Genomic DNA, 14563 nt, shown 5'->3' on the forward strand with positions numbered 1-14563 from the left:
TAATATCAAATTTCCTTATAGAATAAGGAAAGTATTTAAGAATATCTGTATAAATATCCTATGGAAAAGTTATAATATGAAAATGAGCTTATAAAGATTATATGAGGTGCATAGAGATGTGAAAAAGAATAAGAGATACTTGGTGGAGTGAAAGGATTCGTGGTTTAGGGTGTTAATATAAAGCGTGGAAAAACATGAGATGTTTCAGAATTCTAGTAATTTTATTTGGTTTCTATCATCTGTAATATTCTTAATGATATAATGGAATGATTTTATCTTATTTGTGGATGTAGGCATGGTTGGTTGAACCATTTTAAAATTTTGTGTACATTTGTATTAAAACTTTTGCTAGCACAATAAACTAGTTTTAGAGCTTGGGTTAAAGATTTATGAAAAAGTTAAAGAGCATAGAACACATAAGAAGATGGAAAAATGAATTTTAATTGAAGGTGGAGTCGATTATTCTCTCATTGGGATTGGGATGTGATACAAAAATGGTATATATGGAGATATGAAAGAGTGACTTAATGGAATTTGATCCTTTTGGAAAATATCTCAAATTCCTAATTGATATAAATTTTTTTTTTTGCAAATAATGTTGTATAGGAGATTTCCTAAATTAATATATTATTATAATATTATATTTCTGGAAAGTTCTTAGGAATATCTTTATAAATATTTTAGGTTTTGAGATGGGCTTATAAAGATTATGTGAGTTGGATAGAGATGTGAGTAAGGCTAAAAGACATCCAATGGAGCATGGATTGAAGGGGGTTGTGGTTCAAGGTGTAGATATAAGGAGTGGGGAAACCCAATATTGTATCTCATTTTTTTTCCTCTATAATATTTTATATAGTATAGTGAAATGATTTGCTCTTATTTGTGAATATAAAAATGATTGGTCGAACTACATTAAAATCTCATATACCTTTGTATGAATTATTTATCTTTATATATTAAACTAACATTATTTGCATTAAAGCTTTCTTTGGTACAACAAGAAGAGTAAATTTATGATTTATGAAATATGTATATCTTATATTTTAACTTAAGATTAGCATATCTCATCCACATAGTAAAAAAAGAGGTGGAAAAATTTATCTCATCATGAACCAAATATGAGAGAAGATATATTATGCCTTCTTATTTTATCCCATGCTTTTTCCCACCAACCAAACATGACCTAAATGATTCTCTTTGGAGGCATTTTGCACTATTGAGGTGATAATATGATTATTGGACTCTAAATATCATATAATGAGGAGATAATAAAAAAATCGTTTTTCAAAATATTTCTAGAAAGTGCTAAAATATTGTTTTTCTCATTTTAAATAATAAATGTGTTTTAATAATTAAAAACAACTTAAAAAGACCCTACCATGCTTCCTTTTTTTTTTTTTTTTGTCATATTTTTCATGTTTTATATCATAATCATATTTTTCATATTTTATATCATAATAATATTTTTCCAACTTTAAAGTCTGAAATTCATTATCTTAGAAGAATCCCAAGGTGGTCCTCTAAACCCTTTTGAGGCCGCTAGGGTTGGTTACATGTCATAAAAACATTTGGAGATTGGGAGAGGAATTAGTGTGGTGGGGCTCCAAATCTCACCTACTTTGTAATAACTCTTTCAAATCAAGTAGCCCACATCTCCCAAGTTCCCAGCTTCCCAGCTTCCCCGCTTCCCAACTTCCCAACTTCCCTCTACTTCATGATGTTTCTCCCATCAAATATGGTCACCAAATCAACTTTGGTGGTGTATTTATGATAGGATGGTATTAGCTAGGAGTGTTTCATTAATACTTGAAAATGCTTTTTAGTGTTAAAAAAAAAAAAAAAATTTTAAATTAGATGTTTTTAGGGAATTCTATTTAGAAAGTGTTTTTGAAAAAATAATTATAATGTTTTTCAAATAGGATCTAAGATTTATTTAATACTAGTAATTCAAGAAGATGGAAAAAGAGAATTGTTTAGGCAATGTTTGGTTCATAGAAAATTTGAGAAAAAACGAGGGAAAGAAAATAGAGAGAAAAAAAAAAGAAAAAAAAATAGATTTAAAGTTAATAAATTATTTTTTTTATGATTCTGTAAAATTATTTCATCTATTTTAACTTTTCTACATAAAGATTAAAAAGTATATTTAATTTTTTTATAGTAAAATCAAATATGAGAAAACCAATTTTCCTTAGGTATTTTTTTTTTAGTTCCTAGAACCAAGCATAACAATAATGTTTGGATATAAATTAAAAAAAGTGTTTTGATAGTGTTTTTGATAATATATCAATGGTATCTAATAAGTTTTACCTACTATTGGATTTGAACCAATGACTCCTACGGTATGAAAGCAATACTTTAACCACTGAATTAAGTAGGTTATTTATCATCCTAAGGTGAAACAAATGGAACCCATCACATCGATGGAGTTTGTTCAAAAGGGCCTTTTTATTTTATTCCCACGACTAGTACCTATCCGAGCCTTTTTTTGTTCCGATGAATCATAAATATAAAAAATTATCTAGTTTGAAAAACAAAAATGTTTGTTATTAAATAGCACAAAAGTGATAGTTTGGGAGTCATTTCAAGTGATTTTTCAAAATTTTTGAAGTGATTTTTAAAAGTTGACCAAATATTTAACATTTTATAAGAAAGTGTTTTGAAATATTAGAGAGTGCTTTTAGCATTTTTAAAAGTACTCCAAAATGGGCAAAAGGAATTTTTTTTCTTTTGAATATATGAAAAAAGATTAAATTATGAACCACAACTTAAAAGTTATTCTATAAAAGTTTTGGATCCCTAATTTCTTTAATATTATTCTTTGACTAGAAATTGTTTATACTTATGAGTTATGAAAAAGAATTAGAGAGCATTAGATGATGTTTCCATTCAAAATGCTTTTAATGAAAGTGTTTTTATGAGAAATATATAAAGAGTTTTTCTAGAAAGCACCAAGCATTTTTTCAACATTTTAAAAGCGTGTTCTAAATTTTGCCAAACACTCAATTTTTTTTTTAAAGAGCTTTTTATGTTGAAAGTGCTTTCTAAGACATAATCAAATCAACTCTTCACCCCAATTTGAGGGAAGATTTGTGAAATTCAAAGAGTAGTATTCCAAACACTCAATTTTTCTCCAAAAAAAAGTTTTTTATACTGGAAGTGTCTTTTAAAACATTATCAAACGAACTCTTCACCCCAGTTTGATGGAAGATTTGTGAAATTCAAAGGGTAATATTTTGATAAGGAAAATATAGAGTGTTTTAATTTTTTCCAAACACAAATTTTTCTTCAAAAATGCTTTTTATAGTGAAAGTGCTTTCTAAAACATTATCAAATGAATTCTTTACCCTAATTTGAGGGAAGATTTGTGAAATTCAAAGAGTTTATTTTGATAATATGTGTGTTTGTGCATATTAGGATTTAATAATTCTTTTAATAAAAATTTAAATATAATAACTATTGGCTAAAGAAAGTTGTGAAAAAAACTTATTTGTTTGAAATAAAAATTTTCCATGGATATTTATAATATTATAAGTTTTATAAAATGATAAAATTATTTACTTTATTTTTATCTCAAAATTATTCATATGACAAATTCTTATAAAAACATAATCAAATACAAATAATTTTTTTTTTCAAACATTTTCTATATTATACAATCATTTTAAAAATGACTACATTAAAAGTGAGAGTAACTCCCAATACAATCATTAATGTTTACAAGAAGTTTGAATGACTTCAAATTTTAAATAAAAAAATTATTGAGGTGGCATTTGTATTTTGATTTCATGTCCGAATAAGCTTTGATCTATCTAGAATGAAGAAAATTAATGCAAAATTTTCATTCAAAATAGCAAATTTTAAATAAGAATTAATTTATTTGTTATATTTTTTTACATTAGCTAAAAATATTTTTGTTTGTTTGTTTGTTTTTTATTTAAGGCAATTTTAATTTTTTTTTTAACTCATTGCTTTTAATAAAATAATTTTATTTTAATGGAAAAATTCATTTTTTTTTTCATTTTAATCTTATACAAAAAGTAAATTTTTTCTCCTATTTTTAAAACTTTTGAGTTGTTATAAGAGCATTGTTAAATGTATTTACCTCATTTTTTCATGCATCCACCTATCTCTTTATACATCTATCCATTTTTAGAAAATAAATTACATGTAAAATGATGAAAATGTCCTTCTCTTTGTGCTATCAACACCCATACATCCCAAACTTTAACACCATATCTTCTTCATCTTCTCATTTTTTTCTTTTCTTTCTTTCATTTTATTCCTTAAATTTTTTTCATAGGTAACCGCTAATAGCATGGTCACACTGCTGTTAACCAAATCACACAAACACACAAGTAGAAAATAAAGAACACGAGATTTTTAATGTGGTTTGACTATCAATATGGTCCCTACATCCACATAGTGCACCAACACTTACGAATCCACTAATCAAGAGGAATGAGGAGTACAACGGTGAACCTCTCAAAACACCTCTCATCCGCGGCCGCATTCTCTCAAAAAACAAAACCCCAAAACATAAAAGGGTTAAAATATATAATAGAGGCAAACTCGTCAATTATCACATAAAAAAATTTCTCCAAGGGGCGTTGTCCCCTTCAACCCTTGCAAATTGACTAGACAACTTGACTTTGGTATTTGAGCGAAGTGCAACAAAAGTATATTTTAATTTTAGGGTTTTAAAAAAAAGTTGAGGAAGAAAATAAAGGGAAAGAGAAATACATGAAGGTAGAAAAGGAAGGAAAGGAAAGAAAAGAGGAGAAAATTGGGAAGAAATAAGATTAGAGTTTAGGATTGGTAAGTGTTGGGAGGTTAAAAAGGGTTGTGAGGTTAAAAAGGGTTGTGGACCCCTAAAATAAAAAAAATAAAAATAAAAACAAAGGAAAACCCCTAGCCACAATCCACATTATTTTAGACCCTCTATCCCCTTCATTTCCCCATCACTCTTCTCACTTTCCTTTTCCTTCCCACTTTCTCTTTTCCATACCCATTGCCCCCATTTTTTTTTTTTTTTTTCGTTTTTCTTATTTTCTCACCACCCAAATTGTCCATCCCTCTCTTTCACACAATTTGCACTCTTCTCTCATTTCTCATATGCACTCACACCTCACCACCTCACTACCACAACTCACCACCCCACATCTCTTTCTCTCCATTCCCTATTCTCACCTCACTCCTTCATCGACGTCACCACTAGTTCAGTTTGTCCTCACCATTCCCATCTCCATGCCACCCACAACAACCTTCTCCTCATGTCTCCATTATATGCACAATGTAGACACTATTAGGATTGAGTTCCTGAAAGCAAGACATAATGTAACAATGTCAAACTTAACTATCTCCTTACTATCCCTTTTATGCATTAACATTGATTTAAACATTCATTCCATATCTCTTACTTTGTATATGACTTTGGTGCATTAGGAGTTACACAAAAGATATAAGTCATGAGTTCCTTATATATAGATAAGTTATCCACAATTAATTCATGGATTTGGGTAATCCAATAAAGACTATAGTGTACTGTTGGGAATCTTGGATTTCTCCATTCCTTTACCCTGGATCGTATAGGTGCATACAAAACTACCCTCGACCTTTGGATCCTATGCAACAAAAGAAAAAAAATAGATTTTTACAATTCTAGGATAAAGAGGAAAGCCATTAGAGAACTTTACCTTTGATTTGGATGTTCCCAAATCCATTCCAGTTAGTGAAGATGAAAAACAATGAATCTAGAAGTCTCGTACACCCAAGATCTTTCGCCCGATGACTTAAACTAAGATCTTGACACTCCAAAGTGTGGACTTTGGAAATGATGATCTCTTGGCTCTCACTGTCTCTCTTTTTCTCTATAAGTGGAAGACAAAGTCTCTCTAAAAGTCATAGAAACCCTAGCCTTTATGGAGGGGTCTATAGGGTTCTCCTATTAGGCTTAATTGACTTGAGCCCACAAAGGCTAGTGTCATTTAATATAGCCTAAAATGGGTCATAATTGATTAATTAACCACACATGGTCATCTAATTAATCAATTAGCCCAATCTAGAGAACTTGTTCACTATGCCTTGTGCAATCTTGCATAATTGCCAAACTACCCTTATGCACAAGAATAAACCAAGAGCCAATTCAACCGTCATAAACCGTGCCATCATAGTATATGAGTTTAGAGCGGAGACCACTAGGACCCATAGGAGTACTTACTCCCTCATAATCCAATTATGAAGTTGATTCAATATTCCATTAAAGAGAATCAACTACACTGTAGTATCTTATATAAATAACAACGAGACGAATCTTAGGGTCACACTTACTATCCACTGTATGAAAACTCCCTATGAATTGGTGTTCTAATCTAACAAGGTAGTGCTATCACTTATCAAGATTACTTTTCTAATCCTTCAGTTACAGATCTCATTTATTTTGTGATCAATTGACATACTTTAACTCTAAGAGGAATATGTCAAATTTTCACAAAAGGAAATACTATGACCATAGTCTTCTAGATTACATGTCCTTTGGGTCACCCAAGGGGACACACTGTCTCAATCCATGAGATATCATGGTGCCTCTATTGAGAATACCTATTGTTACAAGCCTTCATCAATAGTGACCCAATCCATAGGGATATATGACCACTTTAGGGTCTCACCCATAGGTCAAAGCCTCCTATTAACTTTGGCACAAACTCAATATCCTCTCAATTGAGAGTCTATGCAGTATAGTAGCTCGGTAAATCATGACAATTGATAGCCTTGTGTCATGATTCACCGTAGGTCCTGTCTAATGCGCATCACATGCACTAGTACACTTACCATGGGAAAACCATCCTGACATCCAAGACAAGCTATCCCTCCAATTAGGAGGTAGTGTACTATAGTCTCAGATGGATAACCCAAATCCATGAACCAACTATCGACGACTCATTACTTTACAAGGAACCCATGACTTGGATCTTCTGTGCAATTCCTAATGCATCCAAGTTATGTACAATGTAAGTGATGTAGGGTGTGTATGCTCAAATAATCAATTAATACAAATAAGATATTTAAGGGAAACCAAATAACATAAATAAATAAATTTATAAATGAATCTCAATTTGTTATATCATGTCATGCTTTCCTGGACTCAATCCCAACATGCATGATTGGAGCCAAAGTATGTGCTCTAATGGCACATATTTGATATGATTTGTGCACCAAAAGACATTCAAATCACCCAACTTGATCTAAATCAATGCTAACGTCCTAGCCATGAGTTTAACTTGTTCTTTGGGGAATTTTCTCAGGTTTATGGGAAAAAAATGGTGCAAGTTGAATCACTTTAGATTTTAAAAGATCAAGAAAGGGTTAAATGAGGAAATAAGTGAGTCAAGACTCATGAACCATGAGGAAAGGCAAAAAGAATACCATGAGTTTGGAAGATGAGAAATGACCATCATGGAGTAAAAAATAAGGTAAGAAAACATGAGAAATGAGGCATGAAGCAAGATTCAACTGCATAGAAATTTAGAACTCAAAATCTAGTGGCAACATATATTTTGAATTTGAGGATAAAATTTGAGAACTTTCCGGATTCTATTTTATACATCCTATATATTTTTTTGAAGCTTGGGAAGTTAGGAGTTCAACACTTTAAAGGATGTGCAAATCGGAGTTGAAATAAAGAAGTTATAGTCATTTGAAGACAATTGTGCAAACCTAAAGGGTCATTTCGAAATGATTTTGAAATTCAACTTATCAATTCGAAATCCAATTCAAACCCCAATTTTGAATTCACCTACTGCCACTTGGATGTTTCACCTTCTCTACCTCAGAAATTGCATCTAGGGCACTCCATCCACCCTAAGTGGACCTTACACAACTAGAACCATTTTATTATTTTTAAATCATTTTTAGATAATTATTTTTGTAATAAATGGCCAATGAGAGTGTGCCATTAAGTAATTGATGATATTATATAAATCTAGGTTTTAGAGATCTTGAATATTTTTTCGGAGAGTTGGACATTAAAGGTGGAAGAAAGCGAGAACTTTGGTTTGTTTTCTCTTTTTTCTTTATTAAATATATTTTTTTTAGTTTATTTTTATTCAAATTATGGATTTTTACCCTATTATGGATTGTGAATGTGACATCACCCTCATGAGAGGCTAAAAAGCCAACTTGGGGCTTGAAACATGAAAATCATAGGGTTAGGAAACCTATAGGGACAATGGGTAAATTATTTTAACAATGAGATTAATTATTGTGACAATTTATCAAATTCTTTTATCCTATCCTTGTGAGTTAGTTTAGGGAATGATATAGTATGTTATTACTCGATTCTAGTGATCCTTAGAAATTTTTTATCATTAGTTATTCTCGTATTCCCTATTGTTATTTGCCCCAAATCATAGTTATGAGGAGTAGGAAGGGTTAAATAGCGAAATCTTAAACTAGTAATCAATCTCATTCATTTGATGATTTTAGGAATCTATTTTAAAAAGGAAAAATTAGGTTTTGGATGCGATTTTGAGTTATAGAACTCAAGTTGATAGCGAGCGGCCAAGAATCCCAAAACCTTAAGATCACTTTACTTAATAAACCTTTATTCTCTCTATTTATATACCTTAAGTTGGATTGTGGAAAGCCTCAAACTTGAATTGATTGAATTAAAAATCAATATTCATTTTGTTATTAATTTAGTTTCATTCACTCAATCTCATTTCTTAAAAGATAATTCCCAAATTATTTTTCACTTTAGGATTTAAACAAAAACAATTCATTTATCCTAGTATTGACAAATCCCATAAGCTAGTCCTAGAGGACGATACTCGGAATACTACAAAAGTCGTAGTAGTTTTTTCTCTGATTTTTCTTAGCCAAAGCTACTACATATTAGGCTTAAGTATTTTGGTACAACAACAAAGTTTGGTCAATGCACCACCTCTTAATTGGAGAGATGACTTATCTTGGCCTTTAGGATGAGTTTCATATGGTGAGTGTACTAATATATGTGATGCACACTGGACAAGACCTATAGTGAATCATGATGTAAGGTTATCAATTGTCATAATTCACCAAGTTACTATATTGTATGAACTCTCAACCTTGAGGGGATATTGAGTTTGTGTCAAAATCACTAGAGGACTTTGACCTATTAATAAGACCCTAAAGTGGTCATATATCTCTATAGATTAGGTCATTATTGATGGAAATAGGTGGCAATAGATGTTTTCAATAGAGATACTATGATATATTTGAGATAGTGTGCCACTTTGGGAAATCCAAAGGATATGTGATTATAAAATTTGTGGTCATAGTAATTCCTTTAGTGGAATTCGACATATGCTCCTTGAAGTTAGAGTATGTCAGTTGATCACATAATAAGTGGGATATGAAACTCAAGAATTTGAGAGATAATTTTAATAGTTGATAACACTACCTAATTAGATACACCGGTTTATGAGGAGTTTGCATATAGTGGATAGTAAGTTATAGACCTGAACTTCATTTTGTTATTATTTACATAGGGTACTAGAGTGTAGTTGATTCTTTTTAGTGGAATGTTCAATCAACTTTAAAATTGGATTTTGAGGGAGCTAGTACTCCTATGGCTCGCAATGGTCCCTACTTTGAGTTCATATACCATGATGACAAGGTTTATAAGGGTTGGATTGACTCTAGTGTCATTCTTGTGCATAAGGGTGTTTTGGTAATTACATAAAGTTGCACAAGAGATAATAAACAAGGCTTCTGGATTTGGCTAATTGATTAATTTAATAACTTTATGAGGTTAATTAATCATTTAGGACCCATTTTGGGTTAAATTAAGTGACTCAAGCCTTGTTGGGCTCAAGTCACTTAATCCTAGTAGGGGAATAAATACCACTTAGGGGTTAGGGTTTTCATCACTTTTTAATGTAAGTGTTGTTTTCCATCTTCAAAAAAGAGAAAAAGTGAGCCTATGATTCCTCCATTTCAAAGCCCACACTTTGGAGTGCCAAGATTGTGATTCGAGTCATTGGGTGGAAGATCTTAGGTGTATGAGACCTCCGGACTCTTTGGGCTTCATTTTCATTAGATGGATTTGAATTTAGGAACATTCAAATCACAGGTATGAGTATTATATCTCTAGATCTATAGTTAATAATGGTTTTTATTGTCATTTTATTCTTCTACAATAGATTTAAAGATGCCTAGGGATAGATATATGCACCCTACGAGATCCAAGGTCTACGAACGAAGTAATGTAGGGTTCCCAACAGACACCCCATGTCCATAACACCCAGTCATTGCCCATTGGATGTGATCTTCATTCTCGAGTCTCAATAAAATGGGTAACTTTCCTTCTCAATTTTTTTTTAATTCTTTTGATCTTCATAGTTCTTGTTCACGTTTTGGGATTGTTTATTTTTGGTTATTTTTTGCTTATCTTATTAGGCTTGTGTTTATCTAATTTGGGTTCCCTATTACATTTGTATTAATTTAAGCTTTGTATTAATTTTAGGTTTTTCTGAGTTGCATGTTATTGAGTTGGGCTTAAGATATTTGTAATACCTAGTACTAATGAATTAAATAGGTGATAATGATTATCTTAGTACTTAACTTTAAACGTGCTTAATTGGATGTTAAAACTAGTTTAGTACTAATATTGTTTAATTATGAATTAAACCTTGATTAAGGTTAAGTAGGATTAGCTAATGACTTAAACATGCTTATTAGATTCTTAGGGGCTGATTAGAGTTATGAAACCTAAAGGACTAATGGGTAGCTATAGGTTTAATATTGGATAACTTGAAGGACTAAATAGCAATTTTGAAAAGTTGAGATTGGTGGCAGCTTTATGGCTTGCTACCACTTGCTTTGTTGCTTGGGGACCTTTTATAAGGGCATGCAGCCTTGTTTTGGAGCCTTGTTTCTGTAGCAGCCTGGGTTAGAGAGAGAATCTAGAGAGAGAAAGTGAAGATTTGAGGTAAGGAAGTTGATTAATTTAGTAATTTTGGTATATTTGGGTTCCTAATGATATTTTGAAACAAATTAGTGGTAAAGTTTATGTAAAAGTTGAGTGTATTTAGTTATAAACATGTTTTAGTTATAAATTAGAATTAATTAAGGTTTAAAGTGTTTTAACTTAAGTATTTTATTGATGAAAAGATCAACATACATCTTTGTTTAGTTTGGTTTGATTGAAAAATAGATTAGTAAAACATGTGATTAATATGGTTATTTGGACACTTGGGACTTGTTAATGGGTTAGGTCAGGCTTTAGGAAAATCAAAATAATTAGTGTTTGGTAATTAATTAGGGAATATTAATATGCATTGTAAATATTGTTTAATTCAATTCAAATTTGATTTGAAAACCTATGGACATGTAGATTAGAGAATATGAGAATTAAAAATTAACAACAGTAAGTTGTTAAAAATTAGTAACAAAGGAAAATGTCATAAGTTTTAACTGTATAAATTTTCATGGTTAGGAAACCTAAATTATATTGTTTCATTTCAGTTCCTTGTAATAGGTAAAGATCGCCTACATAGAAGAATCACAAAGGGGAAGTCAGTGTAAGATAGAGAATTTTATGCCATTCCATGGTGTATTTTGGTTTCTTTCCTTGAAACATTTATTGAAATTTCATGTCATTTCTATGATTTCATGGAATGTTTAAATGTGTCATTGTATCTCAGTTTATTGTATTGAAATGTTACAACGATATTGGAACGTATATTGGTATGAAGATTCATGGTTCAGTGTTGTGAAAATAGTTCATGGTGTGGTTGCATTGTAAGAAGGATATGGAATAATGATAGATGATATCCAGAGAATTGATTGATATGTGAGAAGTGTTTATGTGAAGCTATAAACACTATCCTTTGATATATTGTTTATGTGGGATCGTGGGTCCTTGGGTGAAAGCTCCTAAAGCCCTCGAGGAAGACACTCTAATGTGGGTGTATGGGGTTGGTCCTGCCCCTGCCCTTGGGTTTTAGTCCCTAAAGACATGAGGTTGGACCTACCCTTGGGTATGAGTCCCAGAAGACACGGGGTATGACTTACCCTTAGGTGATAGTCCCATAATAGTCATTATTATATTGATCGAGTATATTGTGGAGCATTGGTATCTGATGTGAACATTGGTGGGGGTTACCAGTTTATCAGTTACGAAAGGATGGATGAGGAAAAGTAGAGATGAAACCATTAAACACATGCATACATGCTTAACATTATTGTATATTTGTTAATGGTTATAAAATGTTTATCATGCATGCTAGCTATTATACGTTTAATTCAAGGTTTTTAAGGGTATGCTTAGGGTGGTTATAAACTTTCCTACTGAGTTGTGAACTCACCCTATCTCTTCCACCTTTAGATACAGGTCAAAAGACCTATGCTGGAAATAATGCTTGAGCATTGCTTTTCTGTTGATTGGATGCTATTTGCTCACATTGAAAGTGTTTTGAGGCTTTGCCTTTGTATCATACAATGGCTAAATCTTTTTGAAGGAATGATGTAATGTATATTTGTCATGTACACTTGTAGTATGGGCTACTCGTAGTGAACAATGGGGTTTTGGTATATCTAAAGTAATGTAATACAAGTTCTTTTTGTAAAACATATCATATTTTGTTAACTAATAATTATAAAGTTTAATACAGGATGTATACCTTTTTATAACAGGTTTTCATATTCTCTTTTTGCACAAAATCAAGCAAGAACTCAAAATTTAAATTTTTGTATCCCCATATTTTTTTAAAGCACTTATGTTGTATTTGAGTATCAATTGTTAAGTCTGAAAACCAGGGTGTGACAATATTATTTCATTTGAGCTTGGATTATCAAATATCATATTGAGCCCTTTGGATTTCATTTACTCATTTGGGTTTCATTTTTTGTGCATCGTTATTGGTTGAGGTGATTATTAGTCAAGTTGTGGATGAATGACGTGTGGAGGGTTAGATTTTGAAAAGAATAGAAGGTTCGAGAAAGCTATTTTAAGGGCACAAAACCCTAGGCAAAAAATGGAGGACATCTCATATTTCACTAGGATTTTTCTCTATGTTTTTTTAAGGTTTTCTTGTATTTTTTTTGCTAGTTGTATTATTATTATTATTATTATTATTTTATGGGTAAGAGAATGCACTACTTTTTATCACTTGGGTATTATTAGAGCTACACTAATAAGTTGTGGGAGCATCCAACGTATTTGGGGTATCCCTCTCTTACCTCTTTATTTATTTTTATTTTTGTTCTTTGGGTTGTTCATAGTTTCAATTTGTTGTATATTTATTAGATATATTTTCTGATAGTTGTTCTATATTTATTAAATGCATTTTCTATAGTTGTTGTATATTTATTAGGTGTATCTTCTTATAGTTGTATTTTCTTTTTCCATATTTTTTTCTTAGTTCCATAAATAATCATTTTCATATATTTATGCTTAAGTTAAAAGAAATTTTAAAGTATTTTATTAACAAAATTTAAATTAATGATTTCAATTTGTTTATTTAAAAAAGAGTCATTTTAATTGCATTCAATTTTCAAGAAAGTTATCTTGAGGGAATTGTAAAGACCAATTGGAGCTAGAAAATCTAAGTGTAAATTATTGAAGTCTTTGGTTGAAGGAAATCTTGGTGATAGTGGAATTCCTCAAGCTTGGATTAAAGGAAGAGGAAGTAGACATAGGTCATTTTTGAACCACTATAAATTCATTGTTTACATCTTCCTATATGTCCTCGCTTTAATTACATTGTAATTTATTCATTTATTGTTATTTGCTTAAAATTTGATAAAAAAATTTATTAAAAGAAAAAATCAACATCCTATTCATCCCCCTCTCGGATGTTTACCTTAGGATTGATTAGATTGATTTCACATTTTTCTTTTAGATATTTTTTTTTAACTAAAATGTAAACCACTTTAATTAGTACAAAGATAATTAATAAGGCCAATATTTCACATTATGGTCAATGTTGCTTCCAAAAAAAATTTATCCAACATTATTTCTTTAATTTTTTTTTTTTTAGAGGTAACGTTATTACTTTGATATATGATACCTGGTCTTATAGAAGATAGTTTGAATTTGTTGATTTAGGTTTATTTTTATTGAAGCCAACAAGTTTTAAATTGCTTAAGTTATTTGAAATTATGCATATTTCGACTTGTATACAAACTTACCAAATGTTTCAAATAAAATGGAATTTAAATTAAGTGATTATTTATTTATTTATTTATTTTTCTTTTTTTCTTTTTTTTTGGTGGAAGGAGAGAGATAAGGTATAATTTTATTAAAAAAAATTATCTATAGGTAATATTCAAATTCATACTTTATAATATCTTTATAGAAATTTGACTTTCAAATAATAGATTCAATATAGTAAATATCTTCATTATTGTTATATTTACTTCTATAAATATGATGATATTTATAAATATTTAACTGTTGAGTTAATTTTCAAATATCCTAATAAAACCAATAATATTAGTATTTTTATTATAAATTTTTGTAATTAGCTTTAGTTTCTAAATTTAGAAATCTAGGGCTTTTTTGGCAACTAGTTTTTAGAACAAT

Source organism: Vitis riparia, chromosome 9 (assembly GCF_004353265.1).
Source record: "Vitis riparia cultivar Riparia Gloire de Montpellier isolate 1030 chromosome 9, EGFV_Vit.rip_1.0, whole genome shotgun sequence".
NCBI lineage: Eukaryota > Viridiplantae > Streptophyta > Magnoliopsida > Vitales > Vitaceae > Vitis > Vitis riparia.